Source organism: Phoca vitulina, unplaced genomic scaffold (genome assembly GCF_004348235.1).
Source record: "Phoca vitulina isolate PV1807 unplaced genomic scaffold, GSC_HSeal_1.0 scaffold87, whole genome shotgun sequence".
NCBI classification, from domain to species: domain Eukaryota; kingdom Metazoa; phylum Chordata; class Mammalia; order Carnivora; family Phocidae; genus Phoca; species Phoca vitulina.
In genome coordinates, this window is record NW_022589790.1 from 3,789,290 (window position 1) to 3,800,389 (window position 11,100).

The window sequence follows — 11,100 nt, forward strand, 5'->3', positions numbered from 1 at the left end:
GTATTTTTGGCATATATATATAAGTTGTTCTCTCTTTAAAATCTTGAGATAGTTTCTTCTAACAGATCAAAATATACTCTAAATCTCTAGTGTATGGTTTTTTTCTACTCCCCTGCCTGATCACATTCTCTCCCTTTTTTCTTTCTTCTTCTTTTTTTTTAATCCTCTTCTTTCTTTTTTCAAACAACTTATCAAATCCTTTCTTAAAATTTTTTATAATTTCCATCTTTACAGTCATATTCCATCCCTTCATCATATCAACCCTTATTTTTGTACATATATAAGTTTTTCTTTCTTTAAAATTTTGGGAGGGACTTTCTTTTAACAGACCAAAATACACCCAAAATCTAGTGTGTGGCACTGATCTATAATCCAACCTGATCATATTGGATCACATTCTGTTTTTGTTTTGTTTTGTTTTGTTCTGCTTTTGTTTGTTTTTATCTTTATCTTTTTCTTTTTTCTTTCTTTCTTTCCTTTTCTTTTTTCTCTCTTTCCCTTTCTTTTCCCACTGCTTCAGGTCTTTTCTGATTTGTTTAGAGTATATTTTCTGGGGACGTTGTTACCCTGCTAGCATTTTGTTCTCTCATTAATCTATTCTCCTCTGCACAAAATGACAAGACGGAAAAAATCACCTCAACAAAAAGAACAAGAGGTAGTACCGACTGCCAGGGACTTACTCAATACGGACATTAGTACGATGTCAGATCTAGAGTTCAGAATCATCACTTTAAAGATACTAGCTGGGCTTGAAAAAACATGGAAGTTATTAGAGAAACCCTTTCTGGAGAAGTAAAAGAACTAAAATCGAACCAAGTAGAAATCAAAAAGGCTATCAATGAGGTGCAATCAAATATGGGGGTGCTAACTGCTAGGATAAATGAGGCAGAAGAAAGAATCAGTGAGATAGAAGACCAAATGATGGAAAATCAAGAAGCTGAGAAAAAGAGAGATAAACAACTACTGGATCATGAGGGCAGAATTCGAGAGATAAACGATACCATAAGACGAAACAACATTAGAATAATTGGGATCCCAGAAGAAGAAGAAAGAGAGAGAGGGGCAGAAGGTATATTGGAGCAAATTATAGCAGAGAACTTCCCTAATTTGGGGAAGGAAACAGGCATCAAAATCCAGGAAGCACAGAGAACCCCTCTCAAAATCAATAAAAATAGGTCAACACCCCGACATCTAATAGTAAAACTTACGAGTCTCAGAGACAAAGAGAAAATCCTGAAAGCAGCTCGGGAGAAGAGATAGGTAACCTACAATGGTAGAAACATTAGATTGGCAACAGACTTATCCACAGAGACCTGGCAGGCCAGAAAGGACTGGCAGGACATATTCAGAGCACTAAATGAGAAAAATATGCAGCCAAGAATACACTATCCAGCTAGGCTGTCATTGAAAATTGAAGGAGAGATAAAAAGCTTCCAGGACAAACAAAAACTAAAGGAATTTGCAAACACGAAACCAGCCCTACAACAAATATTGAAAGGGGTCCTCTAAGCAAAGAGAGAGCCTAAAAGCAACATAGACCAGAAAGGAACACAAACAATATACAGTAACAGTCACTTTACAGGCAATACAATGGCACTGAATTCCTATCTTTCAATAGTTACCCTGAATGTAAATGGGCTAAATGCCCCAATCAAAAGACACAGGCTATCAGATTGGATTAAAAAACAAGACCCATCGATATGCTGTCTGCAAGAGACTCATTTTAGACCCAAAGACAGCCCCAGATTGAAGGTGAGGGGGTGGAAAACCATTTACCATGCTAATGGACACCAAAAGAAAGCTGGGGTGGCAATCCTTATATCAGACAAATTAGATTTTAAACCAAAGACTGTAATAAGAGATGAGGAAGGACACTATATCATACTTAAAGGGTCTATCCAACAAGAAGATCTAACAATTGTAAATATCTATGCCCCTAACATGGGAGCAGCCAATTATATAAGGCAATTAAGAACAAAAGCAAAGAAACACATCGACAACAATACAATAATAATGGGGGACTTTAACACCCCCCTCACTGAAATGGACAGATCGTCTAAGCAAAAGATCAACAAGGAAATAAAGACTTTAAATGACACACTGGACCAAATGGACTTCACAGACATATTCAGAACATTCCATCCCAAAGCAACGGAATACACATTCTTCTCTAGTGCCCATGGAACATTCTCCAGAATAGATCACATCCCAGGTCATAAATCAGGTCTCAACCGGTACCAGAAGATTGGGATCATCCCCTGCATATTTTCAGACCACAGTGCTTTGAAACTAGAACTCAATCACAAGAGGAAAGTCGGAAAGAACTCAAATACATGGAGGCTAAAGAGCATCCTACTGAAGAATGAATGGGTCAACCAGGAAATTAAAGAAGAATTAAAAAAATTCATGGAAACCAATGAAAATGAAAACACAACTATTCAAAATCTTTGGGATACAGCAAAGGCAGTCCTAAGAGGAAAGTATATAGCAATACAAGCCTTTCTAAAGAAACAAGAAAGGTCTCAAGTACACAACCTAACCCTACACCTAAAGAAGCTGGAGAAAGAACAGCAAATAAAGCCTAAACCCAGCAGGAGAAGAGAAATAATAAAGATCAGAGCAGAAATCAATGAAATAGAAACCAAAAGAACAGTAGAACAGATCAACGAAACTAGGAGCTGGTTCTTTGAAAGAATTAACAAGATTGATAAGCCCCTGGCCAGACTTATCAAAAAGAAAAGAGAAATGACCCAAATCAACAAAATCATGAATGAAAGAGGAGAAATCACAACCAACACCAAAGAAATACAAACAATTATAAGAACATATTATGAGCAACTCTATGCCAGCAAATTAGATAACCTGGAAGTAATGGATGCATTCCTAGAGATGTATCAACTACCAAAACTGAACCAGGAAGAAATAGAACACCTGAACAGACCTATAACCACTAAGGAAATAGAAGCAGTCATCAAAAATCTCCCAAAACACAAAAGCCCAGGGCCAGATGGCTTCCCAGGGGAATTCTACCAAACATTTCAAGAAGAATTAATACCTATCCTTCTGAAACTGTTCCAAAAAATAGAAATGGAAGGAAAACTTCCAAACTCATTTTATGAAGCCAGCATTACCTTGATCCCAAAACCAGACAAAGACCCCATCAAAAAGGAGAATTACAGACCAATATCCCTGAAGAACATGGATGCAAAAATTCTCACCAAAATACTAGCCAATAGGATCCAACAGTACATTAAAAGGATTATTCACCACGACCAAGTGGGATTTATCCCTGGGCTGCAAGGTTGGTTCAACATCCACAAATCAATCAACGTGATACAATACATTAACAAAAGAAAGAACAAGAATCATATGATCCTCTCAATAGATGCAGAAAAAGCATTTGACAAAGTACAGCATCCTTTCTTGATCAAAACTCTTCAGAGTATAGGGATAGAGGGTACATACCTCAATATCATAAAAGCCATCTATGAAAAACCCACAGCGAATATCATTCTCAATGGGGAAAAACTGAGAGCTTTCCCCCTAAGGTCAGGAATGCGGCAGGGATGTCCACTATCACCACTGCTATTCAACATAGTATTGGAAGTCCTAGCCACAGCAATCAGACCACAAAAAGAAATCAAAGGCATCCAAATTGGCAAAGAAGAAGTCAAACTCTCACTCTTTGCAGATGATATGATACTTTATGTGGAAAATCCCAAAGACTCCACCCCAAAACTGCTAGAACTCATACAGGAATTCAGTAAAGTGGGAGGATATAAAATCAATGCACAGAAGTCAGTGGCATTCCTGTACACCAACAACAAGTCAGAAGAAAGAGAAATTAAGGAGTCGATCCCATTTACAATTGCACCCAAAACCATAAGATACCTAGGAATAAATCTAACCAAAGAGGCAAAGGATCTGTACTCAGAAAACTATAAAATACTCATGAAAGAAATTGAGGAAGACACAAAGAAATGGAAAAACGTTCCATGCTCATGGATTGGAAGAACCAATATTGTGAAGATGTCAATCCTACCTAGAGCAATCTACACATTCAATGCAATCCCCATCAAAATACCATCCACTTTCTTCAAAGAAATGGAACAAATAATCCTAAAATTTGTATGGAACCAGAAAAGACCCCGCATAGCCAGAGGAATGTTGAAAAAGAAAAGCAAAGTTGGCGGCATCACAATTCCAGACTCCCAGCTCTACTACAAAGCTGTCATCATCAAGACAGTATGGTATTGGCACAAAAACAGACACATAGATCAATGGAACAGAATAGAGAGCCCAGAAATGGACCCTCAACTATATGGTCAACTCATCTTTGACAAAGCAGGAAAGAATGTCCAATGGAAAAAAGACAGTCTCTTCAACAAATGGTGTTGGGAAAATTGGACAGCCACATGCAGAAGAATGAAACTGGACCATTTCCTTACACCACACACAAAAATAGACTCCAAATGGTTGAAAGACCTCAATGTGAGACAGGAGTCCATCAAAATCTTAAAGGAGAACACAGGCAGCAACCTCTTGGACCTCAGCCGCAGCAACTTCTTCCTAGAAACATCGCCAAAGGCAAGGGAAGCAAGGGCAAAAATGAACTCTTGGGACTTCATCAAGATAAAAAGCTTTTGCAAAGCAAAGGAAACAGTCAACAAAACCAAAAGACAACTGACAGAATGGGAGAAGATACTTGCAAATGACATATCAGATAAAGGGCTAGTATCCAAAATCTATAAAGAACTCATCAAACTCAACACCAAAAGAACAAAGAATCCAATCAAGAAATGGGCAGAAGACATGAACAGACATTTTTCCAAAGAAGACATCCAAATGGCCAACAGACACATGAAAAAGTGTTCAATATCGCTCGGCATCAGGGAAATCCAAATCAAAACCTCAATGAGATACCACCTCACACCAGTCAGAATGGCTAAAATTAACAAGTCAGGAAATGACAGATGTTGGCGGGGATGCGGAGAAAGGGGAACCCTCCTACACTGTTGGTGGGAATGCAAGCTGGTGCAGCCACTCTGGAAAACAGTATGGAGGTTCCTCAAAAAGTTGAAAATAGAGCTACCATATGATCCAGCAATTGCACTACTGGGTATTTACCCCAAAGATACAAATGTAGGGATCCGAAGGGGTACGTGCACCCCGATGTTTATAGCAGCAATGTCCAGAATAGCCAAACTGTGGAAAGAGCCAAGATGTCCATCAACAGATGAATGGATAAAGAAGAGGTGGTATATATATACAATGGAATATTATGCAGCCATCAAAAGGAATAAGATCTTCCCATTTGCAACGACGTGGATGGAACTGGAGGGTATTATGCTGAGCGAAATAAGTCAAACAGAGAAAGACATGTATCATATGACCTCACTGATATGAGGAATTCTTAATCTCAGGAAACAAACTGAGGGTTGCTGGAGTGGGGGGTGGAGTGGGAGGGATGGGGTGACTGGGTGTTGGACACTGGGGAGGGTAGGTGTTCTGGTAAGCGCTGTGAATTGTGCAAGACTGTTGAATCTCAGATCTGTACCTCTGAAACAAATAATGCAATATATGTTAAGAAAGAAAAAAAGAAGAAGAAGAATGTAGCAGGAGGGGAAGAATGAAGGGGGGGAAATCGGAGGGGGAGAAGAACCATGAGAGACGATGGACTCTGAAAAACAAACTGAGGGTTCTAGAGGGGAGGGGGTTGGGAGGATGGGTTAGCCTGGTGATGGGTATTGAGGAGGGCACGTTCTGCATGGAGCACTGGGTGTTATGCACAAACAATGAATCATGGAACACTATATCTAAAACTAATGATGTAATGTATGGGGATTAACATAACAATAAAAAAATTAAAAAAAAAGAATGTATAAAGAAGATGTAGAAGATATATATATATATATTTGTGGGGTATATATGGTATTATATATAATAATATTTTCAGATATATATAGGATATTTCTATTTATATCTATCTCTATATATCCTATAGATATCTATCTCTGTCTATATGTCCTATAAATATGTCCTATAGATATATATCTTATATAGATAGATATTCATACCTCTACAGGATATAGGTATATAAGTATGTATATCTATATATAATGTTGCCATTTGCAATGACATGAATGGAGCTAAAGAGCATTAGTACTAATACTAAGTGAAGTAAGTCAGTCAGAGAAATAAAAATAACATGATTTCACTAATATGTGGAATTTAAGAAACAAAACAAATGGACATGGGGGAAGAAAAAAGAGACCCAAGAAACAGACTCTTAGCTATAGAGAACAAACAGGTGGTTACTCGAGGGGAGGTGGGGGGGTGGGTTAAACAGATGACTGGTATTAAGGAGGGCACTTGTGATGAGTACTGAGTGCTGTATATAAGTGATGAATCACTATATTTTACACCTGAAACTAATATTACACTCTATGTTGACTAAGTGCTATTTAAATAGCAATTTGGAGAAACAAACAAAAAGGAATTGCAACACAGCAATTCACAATTAAAAAATAATCTTTACAGAACATCCTGGTGCATAGCTTACCAAATTGAATTTCACTAAAAATTAGTACTTTCATTTTTTTTTCCTGTGACAATCAGGATAAAATGCACTTGATGTATTGTATTATTAGTTTCAGAGATAGAATAGAGTCAATGATCTAAAAAAGGAAAAGTCTTTATGAAAATGGCCATGTGATTTCTTTCCTGAATTTTCAATGATAAGCATCCACATCACACAGTCCATACAGTTAACAGGTAGATGATAGATAGATGATAGATATAGATAGATAAATGATAGATAGATAGATGATAGATAGATGATAGATAGATAGATAGATGATAGATAGATAGATAGATGATAGATACATGATAGATATTTCATGGCATGTTGACAAAAATGGTGAATTTTCTCTTATTGCTGTTGTGTGTATTATCTCTTCCCTAAACATCTATTGTACTTTTACATAATAAACTACAATAGATCACCGAAAACAAACAGATATCTATGAGTCATATTAGTCATCCCTTTTGCTTAGGTATCTTGCTTTTGTTTTGTCCTGTACTGTCATTTGGCCCATATTCCTCTGTCTCCTCATGTTTTTCCTAACTCTAAATTTGTTTCTGTGTGCTAGGGATGTCAGCTCTGTCTCCTGCTTTTTGAAGTAGTGGCCTTATGAAGAGGCCTGCAGTGGTCCCCAGTGCAGTGTCCTATGCTCACCAGAACTCTGCCTTTCAGGGGTGTCTTCTGTGTGGGTCGTGTAAGCTGTGCTGTTGTGGTTTACCCACTTCTTCCTTCATTCCAGGCATCTGTGTGGCTCTCTTTGCCTGTTTTGGGCAGGGTTTGACCCCTGTGGTGTAAGTGGACCAGTCTGGAGCCACCTTGAACTTGACTTGAGTCAGCCCAGATATTTGCCATAGATGTAGTAGCATCAGGTACAGGGTGCTTTCCCTGTGTTGTCCACGTAGAAGATTTCATTGGCAGGCACAGCCTGAAATCAGACCAGTTGTCTGCCTACAGCTCACTGCTGAGGCTGCTGTCTCACTGGTGTGTGTGATTATCTTTCCTTGTCTACGGCAGAGGAGTTCCTTTGGCAATGGTCTAGTCCTTCTCAGAGCTGCATGCACACTGCCAGGTTTCTGGCACCAGTTTGGATGGGCTCTGCCCAAGAGGGTATTGGAGGAGACATACCCCCCACCTGGGGAGGGTCAGGACACGCAGTGTTTGTAAGGTTTGTGTTCTGGTCTTCTGATGACTGCCTGGCTAGAGGGGTGGATCCGCCAAAGCATGGGCTGGTGGGGTTACTGCCAGGAGGATAAGTAGTGACTGTTTCAAACTTGGTCCCTCTGGTTTTCAAAGCAAAATGATATGGAGATTTGTCCTCCCATGGGGGCTCCCCAGTGTGATAGTGTTTCCCTCCCCTCTCCATGCCAATGGGTCCCTTCCTTTCATGGAAAGTCCCAAGGTCCCTTTAGCTTCACTGCCATCTCTGTCCTTCCTATCCTCTTCAATGTTCCCTCTTCTCTACATTTAGTTTGGGGGTTTGTTCTGCCAAACTTTTGGCCTTTTTCTGAGTTATTTACATTGATGTGAGTGTTATATAGTTGTATCTGTAGGACAAGGTGAGCTTAGGGTCCTCCTACTTTACCATCTTCCCAGCAATCGACCTCTTGCTGGTTTTAAAGTTCACTCTTTATCATTACATTTTGCTATTTTAATTATAATGTGCCTTGGTATGGACCTCCTTGGGTGGATTTTGTTGGGGGCTCTCTGCCTTCTGGAAGTGGATGTCTGTATCTTTTCCCAGATTAGAAAAATTTTCAACTATTCCTTCTGTCCATTTTTCTCACTTTTCTCCTTCTGGGGTATTTATAATGTGAATGTGAATGTGATTACACTTGGTGATACTGCTGAGTTCTTTTAACCTATTCTCACTTTGTAATTTTTGTTGTTGTTGTTCATCTGTTTGCTTTCCACTACTCTGTCTTCCAGCTTACTGATCCATCCTTGTGCCTCCTCTCATCTACTATTTATTCCCTCTCATGTATATTTAATTTCATTTGTTGCATTCATTATCTTTGACTGGTTTTGTTTTTTTTTTTTAAGATTTTTATTTATTTGACAGAGAGAGACACAGTGAGAGAAGGAACACAAGCAGGGGGAGTGGGAGAGGGAGAAGCAGGCTTCCCGCAGAGCAGGGAGCCCGATGTGGGGCTCGATCCCAGGACCCTGGGACCATGACCTGAGCCGAAGGCAGACGCTTAACGACTGAGCCACCCAGGCGCCCCTGACTGGTTATTTTTTGTATGATCTATCTCTTTGTTAAAGGTCTTACTGTGATCTTGCACTCTTCTCAATTCCAATAAGTATCTTTATGATCATTACTTTGAATTTTTAATCAGTCATATTGCTTATCTGTCTCTCTGTGTGTGTTTCTCTGTATTAGGAAAGTCAGCTGTGTTTCTTGACATTACACGTAGAGGTTTTATGAAGGAGAGCTCTTGTAGTGCCCTACAATGTAATGCTCCTTGTTCACCAGATCCAGGTGCTTCAAGGATGTCTCCTTTGTCGTTGCTGGCACCCTACTGTTGTCACTGAGCTGCAGTTGCCTTCAGCCTAGTAAACTGCATGGTCTACTTTGCTTGTTTTTGTTTTTTTGTTTTTTTCCAGATTTGGTGCATCTATTTTTAAGAGCCCAGTCTGGGGCCACCATGGACTTGTAGTCAGGTGGTGTCAGTAGTCAGCTCAGATGCCTGTCCTCTTCCTGCAGGCTGTGTCTGGTTGGATCTATTATGAATAGTCCTGGTGTGAACATTCTAATAAATGTCTTCGAGAACACACATACATGTATTTCTGATGGGTATTTACCTAAGAGTAGAATTGTTAGATGATAAATTCTGTGTATATTAGGGTAAAAAATTAATAAATTTAACAGGATTGCTATATGCATAATTATTATATTGAAGTAAATTTTATTTCATACTTGTAAATTTAATATAATTTTCACTAAACCCCATCAGTTTGTGTGTGAATATGAACATTTTCACGTTAACCATAGAATTAATAAATTTATGCAAATGCCAAAGTATCTCAAAGAAAATTCATAACTCATAAAATGAGAATATTTACATTAGGAGATATCAAAACCTATATTAAAATACAGTAACTGATAATTGTATTGGTTCAAGTATAGACCAATGCAATAAATTAGGCAATGCAGATATGGATTTGTACATATATTGATAATTCACAACAACAGTGGCCATTTAGGTCAGTGAAGGGGAAATTCTGTTCAGTAAAGCTGCTGGATCAACTGTACACTCGTGTAAAAAGTAAACGCTTATTCTTCCATATCATTTGCAAATTAAAAATCAATGTAAATCCCAATTTCCTTAGATCTAAGTGTTTAAGGTAAAACAATAAAGCATCAAGAAAAAAAGGCAAATATTTTCATGAACTGGGAGCTGAGAAAACATTCTTCAATATGACAAAATCACACTAATCATAAAGAACAATATTGATACATCATACTATAATAAGCAAAGATTGGTAAAATATCTTCTTAAAAATAATTATTTTCTTCTTACTTGAATATTTTGTAATAAACTCATCTTTGACAATTTCCTTGCAAAAGGATACCTATTCTTCACATGATCTGATTTTCTTTGTGTATTTGCAGAGCTAGAGCAAGTTACTCAAGATTCAGACATTCTTAAATAAATGGGGTACTAGGTATATTTGAGGAGGATCCATAAATCACTACCTAAATGCATATGGTGAAAATCTTGCTAGCTTTCTCCAGTGTCCTGAGGCCATTTGCAATGGTAACTTTGCTTTGGGGAAAGGGAACTATCCAGATTCATGAACATCACTAAACTGAATTACAGATTCGGTGCAATCAAGATTTGCCTCTCAAATTGGAATATCAATTTTAAGAAAAAAAACTAAGATTTTTCTTGTAAGAGTGGAGATACATTGTGCCATCATTCCTATTGTGTTGACCAGTAACTCATGACAGTGTACTTTCCTTAGCAAAATCTGATGATACACGAATACAGGTGACTGAATAAATGCACACTTCTGGCTTCTTCGTATATTTACAAGCTGATCTCTGCCTGGAATTTTATGGTGCAATGATTTTATTACTTTACTTTTTCATGTATGACCATATGTTCCTTGGTGCTTAAACATGCTATTAGTGTCTGAAGCAGCATTTACCCTTCTCCTGACTTTTATAAATTTCACTTCCTGCAGACTAAAGCAAAGATGCAGAACAGCTGAGCAGGCACCTAGAACAGCAGTATATCTAGAAATAATAATACAATTATAATCGTTTGATAGTGGAGAGAACATTGTATTCATCACTATGTGTACAATAAAGACTATTTAATATAGATGAAAAAGCTAATTTGCTGAGGTATGTAAGTAGGTAGTGATGTCATGTCAGAGAGGAGCCTATCCATAGGAGTCAACATACGAACAAATTATTTCCAAGGAACAAGGTTCTATTGAACTGCTGAAATAAGCTTCTTGTTTGGTGTGTTTTGTTCTTTTTTGTTTAATGAGAAATGGGGAAATATGAC